The sequence below is a fragment of the Globicephala melas genome, chromosome X, assembly GCF_963455315.2.
Source record: "Globicephala melas chromosome X, mGloMel1.2, whole genome shotgun sequence".
Lineage (NCBI taxonomy): Eukaryota > Metazoa > Chordata > Mammalia > Artiodactyla > Delphinidae > Globicephala > Globicephala melas.
The window spans coordinates 20,633,085-20,656,449 of record NC_083335.1 but is presented as its reverse complement, the minus strand read 5'-3'; the positions used below and the strand labels follow the sequence as shown (position 1 = coordinate 20,656,449).

General features: G+C 36.5%; 1 long non-coding RNA gene across 1 annotated transcript; it reads right to left on the bottom strand.

Moving 5' to 3' along the window:
• Window positions 1–218: 218 nt before the first annotated feature.
• Window positions 219–23,163, bottom strand: LOC138842511 (uncharacterized). The gene is made up of 4 exons (XR_011377162.1): window positions 22,656–23,163; window positions 19,040–19,212; window positions 3,466–3,562; window positions 219–336 (listed from the first exon to the last, which is right to left on the bottom strand). It is a non-coding gene; the product is annotated as an uncharacterized lncRNA (long non-coding RNA).
• Between the last annotated feature and the right edge of the window lie 202 nt (window positions 23,164–23,365).

Sequence of the window (23,365 nt, the reverse complement as noted above, 5' to 3'; positions counted from 1 at the left end):
GTGTGATGTTAATGCAAGCTGGAGCTCTCATGGTCCCACATTTGAACTAATCTTGTGGATAAATAATCCAGTGGACAAAACAAAATGAATCATTCACTTGAATTTTTGGAAAACATAAAAAGGGGATCCATTTCACAATAACCCCTTTCACTCATTAATTTCTCTCTCCTCATCTCTTACTTCTCAAACTCTTACCTCAAAACACAAAACACTAGCTTGCATGACTCTTTTCCCTTATTCACTTCCCCTTTCTTCTTACAACATTTTTATTGTGTGTCTCTTAATCTCCTGAAGTCTTCATAAAAATGTCCAGACGTCTTTCTTACAAAGCCAAGTCTCTCAGAAAGAAGAAAGGAGAGAAAGAGAAGTTTAGCAGAGAAGACCAATTTTCTTCAGCAAGAGTAACCCAAATGTTGTCCCTGCCATATAAAATCAAAAGTAATTCAGTAGATAAGAGGAAACATCAAAAACATTTCTAAAATTTTACTTCCAGTGGAGGACAGATGACCAAAAATGGATTGAATTAAATAAATCTTTTCACCAGATGTTCACAATCTGCACAAATAATATTGGCTGAACGCTGGTTTGCCAATAGACATTTGCTTCAAGATGCCCACATCTCTCCAATGGCTTTACTCTCTTAACTCTGTGTTCATATCAAAAATAACTGGAGTATATAATCTTAATCAGTGTCCATGTAAGACAGTTTGATACAATGAAAACTGACATGGTTTCTGGAACCAGATTGACCAGAATCATAGCTTTGCCATTCATTATCTTGAAAAACTGGGCAAGAAATTTAACTATTGTTTCCTCCTTTTTAAAATTGTCATCATGCCACCTACCTCAAGGGTTGCCTTTAAAGTTACAAATAATACATGGAAATTAGAATAGACTTATAATAAGTAAAGAGATCGACTAAGTAATAAAAAATACGACGAAGAAAAGCCCATGACCAGATGGCTTCACTGGTAAATTCTATCAATGGTTTAAAGAAAAGTTAAGATCAGTCTTCTAGAAAATATTCCAAAAAAAATAGAAAAGGACGAAACACTGCCTGACTCATTCTATGAAAGTAGTGTTACCAGATACCAAGAGCAGACAAAAATATCCCATTAAAATAAAACTACAGAGCAATACCTCATATAAATACAGATGCAAAAAAACCTCAAAAAATATTAGCAAGCAAAATCCATCAATATATAAAAATAATAATACACCATGACCAAGTGGGATTTATCCTACAAAATCAAGGTTGGCTTAATATCTGAAAACAAATTAATGCAATACACCATATCAATACAATAAAGAAAGCAAAGCATAGCACCATCTCAAGAGATGCAGAAAAAGCATTTGACCTAATCCAACACTTTTCATCATAAAAATACTCAGCAAACTACTAATAGAAAGGAACTTCCTCAATCTGACAAAGAGTATCTATGAGAAACTCACAGCTAATATCATACTCAAAGATACAAGACTGAAATCTATTCCCCCTGAGATTTAGAACAAGGACAACTTCCCTTTAACACAACACTAAAAGTTCTATTTAGTGCAATTAGGCAAGGAAAAGGAAAAAAACAGTTCTCCAGATTGGAATGAAAGAAATAAAACTATCTCTTTTTGCAGATTGAATGATTTTATACATAAAAACTCAAAAAATCTATTAGATTTAATATATGAGTTCACCAAGATTTCATGAAACACGATCAATATACCCTAGCGAAAAACTGAAAAATGAAATTAAGAAAACTATTCCATTTACAACATCATCAAAAATGAAATACTTAAAAATAAATTTAACCCAAGAAGTGCAAGACTTATATAATGAAAACTACATATAATGAAAATTACTGTAAGAAACGAAAGATTTAAATAAATGGAGAGATATTCTGTGTTCATGGATTGGAAGATTTAATATTAAGATGTTAATACACCCTAAATTGATCTACAGATTTGATGCAATCCCTACCAAAATTCCAACTGCTAAATTTTGGGAAATATATGGGCTGACCTTAAAATTCATATGGAAATACAAGTGACCCACAATAGTCAGAAAAATCTTGAAAAGGAAGTACAAAGTTAAAGTTTGCATACTTCCAGATTTCAAAATTTTCTACAAAGCTACGGTAATTAAAATAGTGTGGTACCAGCATAAGGAAAGATATATAGATCAATGGAATAGAAGTAAGAGTCCAGAAATAAATCACTACACCTGTGGTCAATTAATTTTTCTACAAGGATGCCAAACAGTTTATAATAGGCAAATGCATAGGGATAAAAATGTAGATTAGTGATTGTCAGAGTCTGAAGGGAGGAGGCAATACAGAATGACTCACAGGTATAGTTTCCTTTGAGGTGATAAAAACATTCTGGAGTTAGGTAGTGACTATGGTTGTACAGTCTTGTGAACATACCAAAAACCACTGAATTGTACACTTTCAATCATAAATCTTATGGTACATAAATAATATCTCAATAAAAACACTAGCCTCATGTAAAAGTTGTTAAGTTCAATCCACATAATACAAGATAAACTTTTAGTTCAGTATTGTCATTAAAAGAAACACAAACCCAAAGATCTGATGCAAATAATAAAAACTAAAAAAGGAAAGTACATGGAAAGTGCCAAATATAGCACAGCATTCAAGCTCTAATGGCAAAATTTTTGTTTTCTATTGATCCACCATGATGACAAATACGCTTCAATGATTTAGACAGAGACTCATCCCAATATCCAACATGTCAACTGTCACAGGGGTTCCAATCGATAATTGGAAGTGATGAATAAATGAAGAGAAAAGTGAAGGACCACATAGGTTGGAATCATGATTAACTCTTTTTGCCAAGTATGTCAAGCCTCAATTTATAATCACCAATACTACTTCCCTCTTCTAATTTTTTGGATGAGTGTGTGAATTTACATTAATTTTTCTTTAAATATTTGGTAAAATTCACCATTGAAGTTATTTGGGTCTGGTCTTTTCCTTATAAGTGGTTTAGTGATTAGTAATTCTAACTTATATTATAGGTCTATTCAGATTTTATATTTCTTGTTGAGTCAGATTCAATACTTTTATATCTTTTTAAGAATTTGCTAATTACACCTAAGTGTTCTAATTTGTTGTCATAAATATTTTCACAGTATTCTCTTATAATCCTTTTTATTTCTGTAAGGACAGTAGTGATGCCTTCTCTTTCAGCACTGATTTTGGTAATATGTGTCTGTTATGTTTAATTTTATGCGTCAATTTGACTGGATCACAGTGCTCATACATTTGGTCAAACATTATTCTGGATGTTTCTGAAAAAGTGTTTTCTTAGAAGACAGTAACATTGAAATTGGTGAACTTTGAGTAAAGCAGATTACCCTCTATAATGTATGTGGGACTCATCCAATCAGTTGAAGTCCTTAACAGCAAAAATCTGATCTCCCCCAAGCAAGAAGTTCTGACAACAGCCTACCTTTGAACTTGAACTGCAACTCTTCCCTGAGTCTCTAGCCTGCCAGCCTATCCTGCAGATTTTGGACTTGCACCTCCACAATCATGTGAGATAATTCCTGAAAAAAAGAAAAAAATATATATGTATACTTCTTTTTTAATATTGGTTTTCAAAGAACAGATTTCAAGTATTGGTTTCTAAAGAACCAAACTATGGCATCACCAATTTTGATTTTCTCTTTTCTCTTTCTTAATTTCTGCCTTAATCTTTATTAATTCCTTTTTCTGCTTGCTTTATGTATAGTTTGTTCTTCTTTTCCTAATTTCTTAAGGTGTAAGCTTAGGTTAATTGATTTGACATCTCTTTTATTTTTCTAATATAGGCATTACAGCACAGTTACAGAGGCTTTAAATTCGTCATTTAATTTAGTTTTTGCTACATTCTTATCATATATGTATTATCATAACAACTTTATAGATGAGGAAACTGAAGAGCAGAAAAATTCTTGGTCAAACAGCTAGTTACCAATAGGGCCAGGATTTGATTTGATCATAAATAGGACTGACCATAAATGCTTTTTCTTTCTTTTTTATATTGACGTATAATTGATTTACAATGTTTCAGGTATACAGCAGAGGGATTCAGTTTTATATATATATATATATATATATATATATATATATATATATATATATATATTCTTTTTCAGATTTGTTTCCATTATAGTTTATTATAAGATATTGAAGAATACAGTTCCCTGTGCTATACAGTCCTTGTTTATCTATTTTATATAGAATAGTGTGTATCTGTTAAACCCAAATTCTCAGTTTATCCCTCCCTCTTTCCCCTTTGGTAATCATTAAGTTTGTTTTCTATATCTGCGAGTGTATTTCTTTTTTGTAAATTAGTTCATTTGTATCTTTTTTTTTTTGGTTCCACATATAAGTGATACCACATAATAGTTGTCTTTCTCTGTCTGGCTTACTTCACTTAATATGATAATCTCTAGGTCCATCCATGTTGCTACAAATGGCATTATTTCACTTTTTTATGGCTGAGTAATATTCCATTGGAATATTGGAATTGGAATATTCCATTCCACACACACCCAAACCACATCTTCTTTATCTATTCATCTTTTTTTTTTCTTTTTTTTGGCGGTATGCGGGCCTCTCACTGTTGTGGCCTCTCCCGTTGTGGACCACAGGCTCCGGATGCGCAGGCTCAGCAGCCATGGCTCACGGGCTCAGCCGCTCCACAGCATGTGGGATCTTCCCGGACCAGGGCATGAACCCGTGTCCCCTGCATCGGCAGGTGGACTCTCAACCACTGCGCCACCAGGGAAGCCCTATCCATTCATCTTTTGATGGACACTTAGGTTGCATCCATGTCTTGGCTATTGTAAATAGTGCTGCTATGAACATTGGGGTGCTTGTATCTTTTTGAATTTGAGTTCTCATCTTTTCCAGATATATTCCCAGGAGTGGGATTGCTGGATCATATGGTAGCTCTATTTTCAGTTTTTTGAGGAACCTCCATACTGTTCTCCATTGTGGTTGTACCAATTTACATTCCCACCAACAGTGTAGGAGGGTTCCCCATAAATGCTTTTGCAACTAAACAATTATACCTCCCAGAGCATTTTTATCCCTGTAAAAGCTTAATACAACAACAACAAAATAACTCTTACACATTTACTAATTTCATTAGTTTCTCAAAAGTAATACAACATAGCATTTTAATGAGAGTCATGTGTCGAAACTGCAAATCTGTTAGCTTTTAAAGGTTAGCTCATAGAAAATGAGTATCAACAGAGATATGTTCACTTGGTACATTTTTCCCTCAAGCACCACTTAGATTTTGTCAGTATATAATTCTGTTTTTGGAAATATGACTGGAATGATGGAATTTGCAAACTTCCATTCAGCAAAACAAAAGGTTAATATTGGCATATAAGACTTCAAAGATAAGTTATCTTATAGTTTACACCAAAGCATTCTGAAAAGTTTTGCTTTTATTTTGGGGATTTGTTTTTCTATCCATCATAAAAACTATTCTCATTTATCACCATACACATAGTTGTACACAATCAAAATCTGTATGCATGTTTTGTCCTCAAAAGAAAATAAACAGTTTCAGTTTAATTTAGTTCTTTATTTCTGTCTAAATAAAATTATAAGTATGTTTATTAAATGTCCTTGGCATTAAATGTTAAATTTGGGAAAATTATTTTTAAGATTTCCTACAAATCATCACTTTACATTATTCACTGCTAAATTAAACTAAGTATGAAAACATACCTCAAACTACCATTTTATATTACTCAAAATGCTGATACAGAGAGCTTGCAGTGGAAATATCAATGAAGAAAATATTGTATCACTCAATACATACTATGACCTAGAATGAATGGATATGTTAGCACTTTAAAAACATGTTCAGTATGATTTTAAATTAAAAAAAAAAAGTTCAATTATACTAGGAGGATATTCCCCAAAGTTTCCTGGTAGGCTAACTCTTATGCTGGGCCATGCTGGCATGGGTTTATATTACTTCTAAATAAGTTTCTCATTAATGCAAATACAATGCAGGTATTTAGAATTAGAAAGAAAATAATCTGAAGAAATTATCTGAGAGGCTGCCTAATAAAATGGAGATTGAAATATGAAAGGGAAATTAAAAGACATGGTGTATTGAGTAAGAAAGCCTAATATATGTGATTCAAAATCTCAATAGATAGTAGAAAATGGGGGTCAATGAAATAGTGAAAGACGTAATGACTGATATTTTACTTTAATTTTTGAAGACACCAAAATTCAAATCCAGAAAGACCAACAAATCCCAAGTGGAATAAATGAAAAGAAACCCATCCCTAGATACATCAGTGTAAGAGGAGAATACCAAAGACACATGAATCTTAAAAGCATCCAGAGGAAAAGAAATTCACCTACAGCAATTAGACTAAGACCTGACTTTGCAACATAAGCAAAGGGAACAGGAAGGCAATGGAACTGTCAACCTAGAATCATATACCAAGTGTAAATAGTTTTCAAGAATGAGGGTGAAATGATGATATATTTAGACAAACAAAAAGTGAGAGAATTTGCTGCCAAATAACATAGGTGCCCACTGAATGAATACTGAAAAATAACTTTTGGTATATTCATAAAATTGAATACTATACAGCAGTAAAAATGAATGAAACAGAGTCGCATGTAGACACAGGACTACATTTCAAAAACATAATTTTGTTTGGAAAAAAGTTTTTCAAGTTTTTGCTCTTGAGCCATTCAAGTTTTTGAGAGAACTGTTAATTTTTCTTCTGCAGTTGTATGCCTGTTTTAGTTCTGTGCATGGGGTAAGATGGAGTTGAGGGAAGCTTCTTTTTCCCTATCCTTTAAATTAATTATCCTGGCTTTATTCCAATATCACCCTTTTGCCCTATGTCCTTATCTGGCATTTCTAGGTTCTAGGCCTCTCAGACATTCTTCAGGGAAGATGAGCTTTTTCTTAGGCTCAGTGTTGCTATAATTGGACAGTATACAGGCAATAAATTTATTCAAGTATGAAATAATACAAAACGTATGTAGCCAGCCACTAATAAAGAAGTATTTGGGCTGTCTAAATTGGCTGAAGGCAAGTCCTTCTGGTGTGCAGAGCTGAAAAATGTCTTCCTGTTTAGCAGCTTATACTTCCCATGCTGATGGTCTGACCCTTGTGGAGTGTGTGGAGTGGCAGGCTGCATGCAGGGGCAGGGAATTCATGCATCAGACTCAGATCACTCCTCCAACCATATTCCTCTAAGCACATAGCCTTTAAAAACTGTCACATGTATAAGGCTGAAATTTGTGTGTGTTCTGTCACTCTAACCACCTTGTGAACTAGACTGACACTGCTATCATTAATTTACATGATAAAGCCTATTCATGAATCAATTGCTGCATTTCTCTATGCCTCTACAAACACAGGTGCAAAAAATTTCATGAATGTGAATTTACTTTCAAAATTATAAGTGAGAGAGAAGAGGCAGTAATTTAATAAACTCCACAATGCGTGTGTCAAACAAATCTGGCTTTTACAAGTGAAGTCAAAATGACTTTCATTGCCACTTAGAGCAATAGCAATCAAAGGGAAAATTTAAGACTTTTAGTCTAATAAATTTAGAACCCTTCATTATGTAGCCACCACTCTAGAATAGAAGTGTTTTAGAGATTTTTATCAAATCTAGGAGTGTAAATTGAGGGGTTTCATTTTCAGATCTGCCAGGGATTCACAGTGTGAAGTGGAAGAAGTCATTTTCATGGGAGTAAATTAAGTCTTTATATTTCCAGGGCATGATACCTTGAAAGGAGAATCTAGGTGTGGAATACATAAAGGACACAGGGAATCTCAAAGGCCATGAGTGACAGGGAATGTATGTCCTCCTTGAAAAAAGAGGACAGGAGTGCCAACCACTCTTCTGACATTTCCATCATAAATGCATCCCCACTAGGGGTACAGGTTGTTTAGTGTTTTCAGCTTTGGAATGTTTTCAAAATATATAAGTTAGAGTGCTATAGGGAATTTGGAAAAGTAAGAACAAAACATCCATAATCCTGTAGAATGACCCAGCTATTATTACAGTCTTTGTTTATTTTTCACTGTATTCATTGTTATATATATTTTATAAAGCTCTACTCATATTGTATGTACAATATTGTGTCATGCCTTGTTCACTTACAACAAGTATTGCAAGTTTCTTATCTTCATAATTACAATTTATAATTTTAATGGCTGCATAATATTCAATAAAATGGTACCATGCATGAACCATTCCTCTATATATGAACACCTTTGTCCATATATGGACATTTCTTTATATGGACATTATCCCTTTTTGACCCATTTTGAAATCACTGTGTTTCTGTTGAAATAGCAGACCAAGTGCCAAAACACAACTATAGTCTATAGTAATTAGCAATACATATATTCATACAATTCCAAGTGTCTATTCAATACCAACTATCACTCTAGGCACATTTAGGCTTGTCAGCATGCAAAAAATAATACTTCCTCTTGTGCCAATAGTTTTCAGCCACTTTAGATACAGGGTGCGATTAAGCTCTTTCATACTGAAATACAAATATAAAGCCCTCTCGTGAGTGTTTCCCTGGACCTCCATGTGCAGCAAATGTATTAATAGCAGTTCCTGTCTTTAAAGAGATCACATCTTATTGGAAAGTTAACAAAGAAGACTGAAAAGGAATGGTTATCTCAAAAGCCAGGAAGGGAACATATATAAGAGAATGTTCATCAGTGACAAATGCCCTGGGGAGGTCACCTAAAAGGAAAAACGATCAGTCCCAGCCAGTGAACAGATATTTATTGAATGCTTACTATGTGCTAGGCATAGTTTAGGGGCTGAGTATGTTGTAGTCAACAAGACTATGTCTCTGCCCTCAAGGAACTTATACTCTAATGGGGGTCAAAAGAAAATAAACATGTAAACAAACACATAAAATGATTTAAGTTACTAAGGGCTATGAAGAAAATAAATTGAGGATGTACTGAGATTTAACTCAGGTGTTCAGGAAAGGTGTCTCTAAGAAGATGCAATCTGTTTGGAGACCTAACTATCTTAAAGGAAACTTTGGATTCAGTAATTAGGAGGTCCTTGGTGATTTCTCAAAGTATACAGTTATGTGAGATGAATAAGTTCTAGAAGTCTGCTCTACAACGTAGTGTTCACCCTTAACAATACAGGATTGTGTACTTAAAAATTCGTTAAGGGGGTAAATCTCATTTAATTATTCTTACTACAAACACACTAACAAAGGAAGGAAAGGGAGATTTATGGAAGTAATCGATATGTCTATTACTTTGATTGTTGTGACAGTATCATGAGTATATACGTATGTCTAAACCAATCAAATCACACACATTAAACGTGCATTTCTTTGTATATCAATTATGTCTCAGTAAAGCTTTTTAAAAAGAGATCTATTATCAAGGAAGTAAAAACAAAGACAGTAAGTGTCACCCTTGAAGGGGAGGGCAGAGCCAATGGATGTTTATGGTTGCTGATGCTGCTTGTTTTAAAATTTTTATTCAAGATTGCACTTATTTATAAATTCTGGTGAAGTAGCTAGTAGAAAGGCAGAATTTGAAAACAAAGAAAAAACATAATCAATGAAGCAAGTTCCATTCTCTAGCCCCTTAAATAGAAAGTTTTATTCATTAAGGATTTATCGAGTATTTTTGTTTGTTTTGTTTTTGTTCTTGTGCTCTTTCTAATGTGAAAAGCACACTAAATGGGTGTGACTGCCCTCCTCTGACTCATTTTGCAGGGGGACTTCTGCTCATATATTAGCTGAATTGCAGCCAGGATGGATGAAGTGAAAAAAAAAATGCTGAACATACCACTTCAGTATGGTAAATTGGTGGAGAGAGGCTCTCTCCCCCATTTGGAGACATAAGAAAATATTATTTCCATGAAATCCTTCTCAAAATGGAGATGCCAAGTTTATGAAATGTTCTTAAGAAGTCTGAACTAAATTTGCCACATAGAAAAAATTCCAAGTAAAATGTGATTGTACATTTTTCCAATATCATATTCTTTTTACAGAAAAATTTTAAATCTTTTGCTACACGTAACTTTCTCTTTTTAAATCACTTTTTATGGTGATAGTTTTAGAAAAATATTTTCTTGAAAATGAAATAAGACGCTACAACCTGTGGCCACTCCCTACTTAGCTTATCATTTGTTGGATCACAAACTAAAAGCTAATTAGCAAAGATTATATTATAGCTATTAATTTTCTCAGAGGTCAAAGATCATTTTCCTGCAGTGGTTTATGATACTATGAATGAATACTTGCCAGGTAGGGTATTTCTTTTCTTTTTCTTTTTTTTTTTGCGGTACGCAGGCCTCTCACTGTTGTGGCCTCTCCCGTTGCGGAGCACAGGCTCCGGACGCCCAGGCTCAGCGGCCATGGCTCAGGGGCCCAGCCGCTTCGCGGCACGTGGGATCCTCCCGGACCGGGACACGAACCCGTATCCCCTGCACCGGCAGGCAGACTCTCAACCACTGCGCCACCAGGGAAGCCCCAGGTAGGGTATTTCTTGACTGTTAAACGTCACTGGGGTTTTGGCCAACTTCACCTCAATCTCTCAACCTCCCTGCCAATCATTTAACAGCTGGGGAAGAGGTCTCCCCACACAAATGCTTTAGTAGAAATAGCTCACAGAAAATTAAGTGATTCATTGTAAAGCAATTATACTACAATAAAGATGTTAAAAAATGAGGTAATTGTTGGCTGCTCGGTCTTCACAGATTTTCACAGTGCACATTTTTATAGTTCTGAGCACATTAGATCAAATGAAGGTTTCTCAATTTTGGTATTATTCACATTTTGGGCAGCATGATTCTTTGTTGTGGGAGGCTATCCTTTGTACTATAGGATGGTTAGTAACATTCCTCGCCTCTACTCATTAAAAGCCAATAGCATCTTCCCCCATCCCCCAATATGCCAACCAACAATATCTCTAGACATTGCCATACTTCCCCTAGATGACAAAATCTTCCCAAGTTGAGAAGCACTGGGTCAAAGAAATGGATTAATTGTCTAGGGGAGATAGTTCTAAAGACATTAAAAAGTTAGTATGGTATTTGTTGTATTAGAACTGCACATAATTCATATTTACAAAATAAATGTATAGAATATATAATAAATAAATGTGTTTTACTTGGAAAATGGATATACTTAATCCCACGGGAGAAAAAAAACCACTTAACTCCTATCCTTTTATTATGGAACAGATTCATTAAATTCTCTTTAAAATAGAAATTTTAATATAGAACACATTTACAGATTATTAACTGAAGAGTCATATCTGTTTGAGAAACTCACATCACACTGCCTCAGCAATATAAGCAATGTAGCTTAATTTCAATCCACAGTAACATTATTATCCAATGATTCAGCCAAGCCATGTGCATGACTGCCCTGCAAGGCCCATAGATTTGAAAACTCAGATTCACAAGGTAAGCATCAGATGATTTCTCCATCAATATCACCACAAACATATACAAAGTCAGCAAGCTAGGTAGCATTAAACAATTCACAGGTAGCAAGTCTTCTGGGCTCTCGAGGACTCAGGAAGCGGGTGACACATATAGCTGCCCGATTACTCTAAGAATGACTAAATTATTACTAATTATCAAGGGCCAGGGATTGTGTGTGTTTTTGCCCTCTGAATAAAGACATCTAGTTACATATCCCCAGCTACTCATTATACATTCTACCCAAAGAGGAGGTCTAATTAGCCTAACAACATAAGAGTTTTCAGAGGGCTGCTTTAAAGAAGGAACCAGGGCTGCCAGGACTCAGAACAGTGAAGACTTGCAGTCTACAAAGGGACTTATAATCACCTCATATTCTGTGAGCTCTTTCTGCCAGATGTCACTGTGGCTGCCTCATCCCTTGTGACTAATAGTGTCCCTACCAGATTTGCCAGCTGTTTGAGAAACAGTGAAACACAGAACACCGGCCCACTGGGGCTTCAGAGGGCTGTCCTACACATGCAGGAACCTGGGGAGCTGTGTGGATCAGTCCAGACCAGTTTACAAGAATCTTAACTTTTGCATTTGACTCTGTTTTACAACTGTGCTTTGATTTTTCTAAATGTCTGGTCATTTAGCAAAGTAAGTATCTACTGTGTACATAGAAGGCTTTATTAAGTGTGGTGTACTTAAATATTTTTTCCTAAAGTACATTATGGTCAATTCAGCCAACCCTGCATATATAGAATTTGTTTTTTCCCCAAATCCTTCTAAAAAAGTTTCGTCACTAATCTCCACAAACAAATCAACCTTAAGCCAGAGATTTAGCCCTTGAACTAAGTGCTAATGCACTTAAAATGTTTTGCCCACTTAAACTGGAACCAAAGTGTCAAATCTGTATAAATTACAAGCCTAGGTTTCCAGTGCTTTTCAAATGCAACAACACTTGGACTTTGGGAGGGGTCCAGCAGACAAGGGCTGTAGGTCAGTGCACGTTGGATACAACGGACATTGTTTAAGCTTCATCTCAGGCAATAGGGACACTTCCTGTTGCCTTCTCCCATGCTGCTCAGGTGTCCGTATTCTGGGCTCTCATATCACCCTAAGCACATTCTCCGATCACAAATCTTAACACCCAGAATTTTAACTGTTTATACATATACTTGGCTGTGGGCTCTGTGAGGGCAGAGGTGTTGTCTTACTTTCTGGTACTTGGCATAGGGTCTGATACCTAGTAGGCAGTTGTTAAGTGATGGTTGAACTATTTAATTGAACTGTACTTTTATGCCTGAGTCCTCTGGCGTGTGCAAGGCTTTCTATGTTACACAACCCATTTTATATCTCAGTTCAAAGACTCAGGGGAACAAGAAATATAATGTTTATTATTTTCGATAGTTCACCTTATAAATATCATTCTCCTAAGGTGGCAGACACCAATTCAGAGATTTCTACCACTTTCCCAGGGCATAGGGTCAAGGTTTCTGTGTTTGTGTATGTGTGTTTGAGGGTATCTTACTAATCATATTTTTAGCATCTTTTGAGACAGCCAACTTCCTGTCTCCCAGGTGCAACTGAGACACCCTTAGTGCCCATCCTCAAGGCTCTTTCATTCCAAGGAGCTCTTTTTTCAACTTCTGGGGCATACTGAAATCATGCCACCATTTCACAATCTTCATTTTGGGGCACTGAAAATTCTCTGAGGTGTCTAAAGCATTGCTTTTCTGGAGTCTTGCCACCTCAACAAGCTCTACCAGGAGAATGGAGGATAGCCATGACCACTACACCCATCTTGACTTGACTCTTCTCTTAGGCTGAAAAATTTGTTTCTGGTCTCAAGAACAGAAAAGCTTTACATTAACTCATGAGGGATCTTCTGGAATCTTTTGAATATGCCCTGGCTTGTTTTCAATTTCCCCTATATGAAGAAAACCCCCCTTCTGTCTCCTGCTTTCTACTCTGACTTTCCTTCATTGAGACCTAGGCATAGAGAGGGCCAGCTCACTGAATGGGTGGGAAGGGCTGAGGTAGCCCTGGACCAGGCTATAAACAACACTTCGAGGTTTAAGTCCTTATCCACTTCCCCCCAAAACGTTCTTGTTTTTCTAGCTCAGTAGTTCCCAACTGGGGTTGACTTTGCATCCCTCTCCAGGGAATATTTTGCAATTTCTGGAGGCATTTTTGGTTGTTGCAACTGGGTGGAGGAGGGGAGTGGTTGGTGCTATTGACTTCTAGTGAGTACAGACTAGAAATGCTGCTGAACATCTTAAATTGAGCAAGACAGGCCCCCACCCCAACAAAGAATTATTCGCCACAAAATATCAATATTGACAAAGGTAAAAAACCTTATAGATCATTCTTTAATATGCTACCCAAAAAGATTTTGGATGTTTTCAGCTATAAAATTATGTATATTTTGGCAAACCTACAGCTGTTTCTCACCATTAATAGGTAAGCAAGGGAAAGGAAAAGGAAACAAAATTATGTAGAGCTCATTCTGTGCCAGGCATTATGCTCAATACTTTATATTTTTGCTACATTTAATCCTTCTAAAAATAATATCAGGAAGTTATGATAGTTATTTCCATTTTACAGAGTTAAAAAAGAAAACTGAGTTTCAGAAAAAGTAAACATTTGATCGAGATCACAGCATCTAAAAGCAGCTGAGCAAAAACTTACTACCAGAGTGTATGACTCTAGAACTGACGCCATTCCCACCTCAGCAAAGAGATCTCCTGATCCATGGATCTCTTTTGCTCCAATTTTATTAAAATACAATTGACATATAACATTGTGTAAGTTTAAGTTATACACCATGTTGATTTGATGCACTTATAGATTGCAAAATGATTACCACCATAGTGTTAGCTAATACCTCCATCACCTCACAAAATTACCATTTCTCTTTTGTGGTGAGAACATTTAAGATCTACTATCTTAGCAACTTTCATGTGTATACCACAGTATTGTTAGCTATAATCACCATGATGTACATTGGATCCCCAGAACTGACTCATCTTATAACTGGAAGTTTGTATTCTTTGACCACCATCTCCTCATTTCCCTCACCCACCAGCCCCTGGTAACCACTGATCTACTCTCTATTTCTATGAGTTTGGCTTTATTAGATTCCACATGCGGTGCTATAATACAGTATTTATCTTTCTCTGTCTGATTTATGTCACTTAGCATAATGTTCTAAGGTCCATCCCTGTTGTTGCAAACGGCAGGATTTTCTTCTTTCTCATATACTACATTCTCTTTATCCATTTGTCCATCGAAGGGCACTTAGGTTGTTTCCGTATCTTGGCTGTTATGAATAGTGTTACAATGAACACAGGAGTCCAGAAATCTCTTCAAAGTCCTGTTTTCACTCCCTATGAGTATATACCCAGAAGTGGGATTGCTGGATAATATTTAGCTCTATTTATATTTTTAATTTTTGAGGTACCTCCATACTGTTTTCCATAGTGGCTGTACCAATTTAAATTCCCATTAACAATGCACAAGGTTTCCTTTACTCTCAAGCATTTTCTTCTGTAGAGATTTTTGCTTTATTCTGATGAAATGTCAAGTGTGGAAATTTGGCATTCAACAAGGAATACTGCTTAACTTTCTTTTCCTTAAAAACCTTCAAAAATAAGTAAGTGTGAGGCTTTCTAGGAAATCAAGCAGAAATAGTGCAGGCTTGAAGAACTTCTCATGCCACGACTGACCAACATGAACAGACATAAATCAGCAGTGCTTGAACTTGGAAAAAATCCAAGTCTCATTCAATATACTTCTAGAGGTATAATGCAGATACAAAATAATTTGTCCCAGGTTAAAAGAAGACTCAAGAAATCATTATATGACCCCTATGACCAGCTTAGTTCAGATATCAGCTTGGAGAGGCAGAGAAATTAGATTTGAGCAGACTCCAAAATACATAGAACATACTGTGTGGAGGCCATTTCACCACTGAAAATAACCATCCCTGCAAAGTTAAATCCTGGAAGAGATGTGAAGCCATAGAACCGATGAGATTGCTTACCTACCTACCCATTTATAGTTCCTCTTCCTTCTAGCCAGGTAGAATGTCAGAGAAAAATAGAAGTAATCTGAGAAGTAGAGCCACAAACAGCTTTCTGGACAGGAGAAATACATACGTTAACACAAAACAAAAACCCCATCAACCCTGGACATTTTTCATGAAAATGGATTCCTTCCTCTGAGATGGAATACAATGAAACATGAAGGGCACTCGACACCAAAGTGTATGCCTTCTTAACATGGAGCAGCTTCCCCAGTACAGGGGCAAACAGATGAGCATGATATATATAGCGTGATATAAAAGAAAACAAGCCCAATGTTAGGATCACTGGTTTAGAATTAGACTCACTAACTGTGAAAATGGACGGAGATTGGAAAGAAGTAAGTAGAAGTTCAATAATTTCTTCACTTCAGTATATTATGATTTTGGCCTTTAGAATCAATCAAAACATATTTTGAATGTAGCTTTAACAAGAAATAGTTATGGGCCCCTGGTCTAATGACTGACTTCTCTCAACTTCAGCTTTTGTTGTTGTTGTTTTGTTTGTTTTTTGGGTTATTTTTTTTTTGGCGGTACGCGGGCCTCTCACTGTTGTGGCCCCTCCATCTGCGGAGCACAGGCTCCGGACACGCAGGCCCAGCAGCCATGGCTCATGGGCCCAGCCGCTCTGCGGCACACAGGACCCTCCCAGACTGGGGCACGAACCCATATCCCCTGCATTGGCAGGCGGACTCTCAACCACTGCGCCACCAGGGAAGCCCCATCAACCTCAGCTTTTTCACCTGCAAAATCACTTGATGAGAAGTGTGCCTATTTCATAGGGTTGTTGTGAGAATAAGATGATGCATGCAAATTCCCAAGCAGTTACTAAGAAAAGACTCATTAGGCATCAGCTATAGCTATTAATATTTCATAGAGGAGAATTCAAAGAAACTCTTGTATATCTAAAAGTGATACTTGAAAATTTAAAGTTGAATGTGCTATTTTAAATATGTAAAACTAAAACCTATCAGAATTAAAAATTAGTTGATATATCTTCTTGGATTGATCCCTTGATCATTATGTAGTGTCCTTCTTTGTCTCTTGTAATAGACTTTAAAGTCTCTTTTGTCTGATGTGAGAATTGTTATTCCAGCTTTCTTTTGATTTCCATTGGCATGGAATATTTTTTCCATCCCCTCATTTTCGGTCTGTATGTGTCCTTAGGTGGGAAGTGGGTCTCTTGTAGACAGCATATATACTGGTCGTGTTCTTTTATCCATTCAGCCAGTCTATGTCTTTCGGTTGGAACATTTAATCCTTTCACATTTAAGATAATTATCAAAATATATGCTCCTATTACCATTTTCTTAACTCTTTTGGGTTTGTTTTTGTAGGTTCTTTTCTTCTCTTGTGTTTCCCACTTAGAGAAGTTCCTGTAGCATTTATCGTACAGTTGGTTTGGTGGTGCTGAATTCTCTTAGCTTTTGCTTGTCTGTAAAGGTTTTAATTTCTCCATTGAATCTGAATGAGAACCTTGCTAGGTAGAGTAATCTTGGTTGTAGGTTTTTCCCTTTCATCACTTTAAATATGTCCTGCCAGTCCCTTCTGGCTTGCAGAGTTACTGCTGAAAGATCAGCTGTTAACCTTATGGGATTCCTTTGTATGTTACATGTTGTTTTTCTCTTGCTGCTTTTAATATGCTTTCTTTGTATTTAATTTTTGATAGCTTGATTAACATGTGTCTTGGTGTTTCTCCTTGGATTTATCCTGCCTGGGACTCTCTGTGCTTCCTGGACTTGACTATTTCCTTTCCCACATTAGGGAAGTTTTCAACTATAATCTCTTCAAATGTTTTCTCAGTGGGGGGTGGTGGTGGTGGTCGTGGTGGTGTGATGAATTGGGAGATTGGGATTGACATATATACACTAATATGTATAAAATAGATAACTAATAAGAACCTGCTGTATACAAAAATAATAAAATTCAAACATTCAAAAAAGTTTTTTCTCAGTCCCTTTCTTTTTCTCTTCTTCTTCTGGAACACCTATAATTCGAATGTTGGTGCATTTAATGTTGTGCCAGAGGTTTCTGAGACTGTCCTCAATTCTTTTCATTCTTTTGCCTTTATTCTTCTGTGTGATAGTTATTTCCACTATTTTATCTTCCAGGTCACTTATCCGTTCTTCTGCTTCAGTTATTCTGCTATTGATTCCTTCTAGAGAATTTTTAATTTCATTTATTGTGTTGTTCCTCATTGTTTGTTTGCTCTTTAGTTCTTCTAGGTCCTTGTTAAACGTTCAAGTTATTAAAATAAAAAAATAAAAGGAGAAGAGAGCAACGAAACCAATAAACAAATCCACCAATGATAACAAGCACTAAAATCTCTACTAAGATAAAAATGAAAATCAGAGACATGTCAGTCGCAGACAGCAAATCCCAAGTCTACAGTTGCTCCCAAAGTCTACCGCCTCAATTTGGGGTTGATTTGTTATCTATTCAGGTATTCCACAGATGCAGGGTACATCAAGTTGATTGTGGAGATTTAATCCACTGCTCCTGAAGCTGCTGGGAGAAATTTCCCTTTCTCATCTTTGTTCGCACAGTTCCTGGGGTTCACCTTTGGATTTGGACCCGCCTCTGCGTGTAGGTCGCCCTCAGGCATCTGTTCCCCACCCAGACAGGAGGGGGTTTAAAGCAGCAGCTGATTCGGGGGCTCTGGCTCACTCAGGCCAGGGGGAGGGAGGGGTACGGAATGCGGGGTGAGCCTGCAGCGACAGAGGCCTGCATGATGTTGCAACAGCCTGAGGCGCGCCATGTGTTCTCCTGGGGAAGTTGTCCCTGGATCATGGGACCCTGGCAGTGGCAGGCTGCACAGGCTCCTGGGGCAAGTGTGTGGGTAGTGACCTGTGCTCGCACACAGGATTCTTGGTGGCTGCAGCAGCAGCGTTAGCATTTCATGCCCATCTTTGGGGTCTGAGCTGATAGCTGTGGATCCCGCCTGTCCCTAGAGCTCACTTAGCCGGTGCTCTGCCTTCTGTGGGTAGACAGGGAAGGAATCCCCTCTCCTTGTGCACCCTGAAACAATGGTCTCTTGCCTCTTAGGTAGGTCCAGACTTTTTCCTGGACTCCTTCCCGGCTAGCTGTGGTACGCTAACCCCCTTCAGGTTGTGTTCACACAGCCAACCCCAGTCCTCTCCCTGGGATCTGACCTCTGAAGCCCGAGCCTCAGCTCCCAGACCCCGCCCACCCCGGCGGGTGAGGAGACAAGCTTCTCAGGCTGGTGAGTCCTGGTTGGCATGGATCCTCTGTGTGGGTATCTCTCCGCTTTGCCCTCTGTACCCCTGTTGCTGCACTCTCCTCTGTGGGCCCAAAGCTCCCCTCCTGCCCAACCTCCGTCTCCACCAGTGAAGGGGCTTCCTAGGGTGTAGAAACTTCTCCTCCTTCACAGCTCCCTCCCAGAAGTGCAGGTCCCGTCCCTATTCTTTTGTCTCTGTTTTTTCTTTTTTCTTTTGCCCTACCCAGGTACGTGGGGAGTTTCTTGCCTTTTGGGAAGTGTGAGGTCTTCTGCCAGCGTTCAGTAGGTGTTCTGTAGGAGTTGTTCCTCATGTAGATGTATTTCAGATGTATTTGTGGGAAGGAAGATGATCTCCACGTCTTACTCTTCCGCCGTCTTGTAGGTCCCCTTCCTATCCATTAACTTTTACTTACTTCTAACCTGTAAAATAAATCATGACAGTTTATGTACACAAACACACACACATACACTCATGCACCTTAAATGTATTTGTTATAATTGCCAGTACTACTGATATGTAGACATACCAGTAGCAGAAAATGCATGGCATCATTCAGGTTATAACTCCTATCAGGTTTAAATTAAGTATAAACTATATTTTGAGCATCTAGAATGAGGTTGTTCACAATTGCTAGCCTGTTTCAAATTAATCGAAGTGTGTTCAGCTACATCTTTTTGGAAAAATGGAAAATATGACATGGTTAATCTGAGTTGGAACTAGATTTCTATTGGCTTGAGAATAACATACTGTAAAATACAAAGACAGCTAAATTGTATAAGGTCATTCTTGGGCTTGTCAGAGTTGCAAAAATGTGATCTGCCTCAATCATAAGTATAAGATAGTATCATAAAATGGGCAATTGAACAAAAGGAGTAACCACATGTATTTGAAAATTTGTTTCCTTTGAAGAAATGTGCTACTTTCCATTCTGCATATTCAAGGTGTCATTTATATTTATATTTATGATCTAAATGATCTTCAGTTTTTTCATATAAAATTATTTGGTTTGTGATATTCATTTTTCTGATGGAAAAACTGAGTCAGAAAAAATTAGATAGAGATGTGAACCAAATCTCCATACACACATGAATAGAGAATGAGTAACGATCTGTAACTTTAGGTAATGATCTTTAGTTTCTTAATTTCTCCTTACCACTCATTCCTGATTCATTGATGAACTGCTGATTCAAAATACACATTTCATTTACAAGACTGACTTTTATATGCAATCCCTGCAAAACATCACTTGCCCCATGACCAGAAAAACAGTTAAGGCACATGGAATCATCAGTCTCAGGTCATGTTTCTAATATGGTCCTTTGGATGTTGGTGTCATCTGTCTTCTTACCAAAGATTAATCACTGCAGTCTGACCAATCAGGTAAATTGACATCAGCCATGAAAATCAACAATGAGATAAATGGGACTATATTCCATAGTTTTCACATGTGGACACACCTTGTACATAATAAGCTAAATTTCTAATCAATTTCTAAGCAAAAAAATCACTGGTGCTTATGCTAATATATTTCCTTGCTTTGTTAATCAATTATCAAAATTGTGATGTTATTATATAACTCTTATAGCAAGAGACATTGATATAATAAAGTATAGATGTTGTAAAAAAAACCAAAACACAAGAAACAAAAAGCAAAATCAGTGAATCAGGAGGTTTAAAATCAAACCCTGTGTTTAGGCCATGTAGTTTATTATATAGGACAATGTGAGACTTCGGACAGTCACTTAACTTGAGCCTCATGTGACTGTCTATCCTGGCTATTTGGTGGAATTATGAGGTTAGAACGAAAAGGTTTGTGAAAGTTGTCCATAAGCATGTAAGGGCATCACTTATGTATTGTATCATTGCCAAAACACATAGATCAAGGATGCTTTTTCAAATTCAAAATGATGATTGGCTGATTCCAAACTCAGTGAAAACCAATATGGTGTTCCAAGCTGAATTTGGATTGTAGAATATGGACAGACTGAGAATCACAAGAATGGAGGTAGTGAGAGATGGTCAGGGGAACACATTTGACATGGTTCATCACCATTTCCTGTATGTTACATAAAGCTATCATATGATTTAAAAAAAGGCCACGGGCTTCCCTGGTGGCGCAGTGGTTGGGAGTCCGCCTGCCGATGCGGGGAGCACGGGTTCGTGCCCCGGTCCGGGAGGATCCCACATGCCGCGGAGCAGCTAGGCCTGTGAGCCATGGCTGCTGAGCCTGCGCGTCCGGAGCCTGTGCTCCACGATGGGAGAAGCCGCAGCAGTGAGAGGCCCACGTACCGCAAAAAAATTTAAAAAATTAAAACAAAAATAAATAAATAAAAAATTTAAAAAGGCCACATTTTAAATTAGTTGTTTTGCTGATTTATAAATTTGTTTTGTTACATCAATAATTTTCACATTCTTATTCATATTCCTATTCATTAATTTTATGAAAAATTTTATTAAAATATTGAAATCCATATTGGGATTAAGATTTACAAATTAATTTCTGGTTTAGAAACTTTAGAATGCCAGTGACACTTGGCATGATAGTTCATCTTAATAACCTTATAATAGAGCTGTCAACATTACAAAAAATAGTCCACATATCTCCAACTCTTGGATTCGCTCAGTGTTAAACTGAGGTCTCAAAATTTTGATTAAGGGAAAAACATTTAGAAGATTTGTAGGTAAAATTTAATTCTATGATAGAGAAACCATAGTTTACATATTATTACAGTTAACTCAGTTTAATCTGTTCCAATTCTGAGATTCTTGGACATATTTTATGAAAAATTTGGTTGGCTATGCAAACTGTAGTGTTTATTAGGTATTTAGTGCAATCTATAGATTAAAATACAAAAGCAATGTTCAAGTCTATTTATTACAACCCTCCACCATTGACACTAAAAAGCTATTATGAAAAAAATAATTATTATGAAATAGCAGAGTTATTTCACAAACACAAAATAGATACACAATCCTTACTTTGCTTAAAATGATAGAGCACATTTAAACATTAAGCAAGAAGAAAGTCAGAATGGAGATGAAATAAGCACCATCCAAAAAGTCCTATATGAAGAAGTTGTCTAAAAGTGTTTGTGAATTGTGAGTCTATATTTAAAACATTTTGATTATATATCGAAAGGAGGAACATTTCAAATGTATGTTTAATAACTTCTATAAAAAAGAATGTAAATGACTTAAACATCAAACTATTTTAAATTTATAATTACCCTCATATCCTACTTATTTTCATCTTAATTTTAATACTTTAAAGTAATATCATCAATTAATTGCTGTTCAGTACCCTGCAATCACTATTTCTTATAGCTACCTATGTCAATAACTCATCTCAACAGCTATAGAAAATGTTAGTGTACTATTCACAGGGTCTGAGAAAGAGATGAATGCAGCTTCTAATTTGTGTCATTATGCCAGTATTTACTTAGAATTGTGTTTAATACTCAGCCTCTATGTCACTACTATTTTGTTCATCTCATTTTAATGGTCTTTCAAATCAAAAAATCTGACAACTATACTCTTCAGAGAATTAGGTATTTCACAAAGTAGCAAGCATTTTATCACTGAAAATATTTAAGCAGAATGCAAAACATATATATGTATATATAGATACACTAATTTTATAGCATTTATATAAATTATATATACATATGTGTGTATATGTGTATCTATATATACATATATATGTATATATAAAATATGTTTGTATTTTCAGCTCTCTAACCTATACCAGCTTTCCTAGGACCTTCCTACCTATAAACAAGGAAGACTGAAAGAGCAATCATTTTATGTGACAAAACCCTACCCCCAATGGCCATAAATGATTGATCCAGGATGGGTAACTTACCCAAGATGAGTCCTTTGTGTGATAATTGGACTTGGAAGCCACAGAAGCAAGGCAGTCACACTTGAGCCAGGTCTTATAAAACTCAGGAACTGTAAGAAGCTATGTGTTTTGCCATGTGGAGAAAGAATGAAGCCAACAAGCAGTGAAAATCAGAGACAAAGTTATTGAACCCTGGTGGTATTTGAGACAATTTCTTCCTTAGTACCAGTTATAACCCTGCTTTGACTCCCATGAAATTCTACACTATTCTTGTAATAAATTTCCCTATTTTCTTATGCCAGTTTTAGTTGGATGTCTTTCACTTGCAACCAGATATTAAACAGCTATTTATTAGGGATAATATAGAAAGCTGTTTAACTTTAGATGTAAAGCTGAAATTGATGAGTCCTGACATTGCATGAAATTCTAAAAATTTAACCACTGTATGACTATGAACTTGCTAACTAATAAATTTTTGGCAGGTAGAAATTTTTAAGTTCTTATTTTTATTTCCCATAAAATAATATTATTTGTCATAAATAAAAAGGGATTTTTAAAAACTATCCAAGTTCAGTACAGGTTTATAAACAGACATGAGACATGGCTGCTAAGGGGTGACAGAGGGGCAGGATGGGAGAGGCACATACCTAAGTGACATGGATTTAGCAGTGTGCAAGGTTAGAGATCAAGACTCAAAATTTGATTTGTGAAGGTAAATTACTCTGAATATG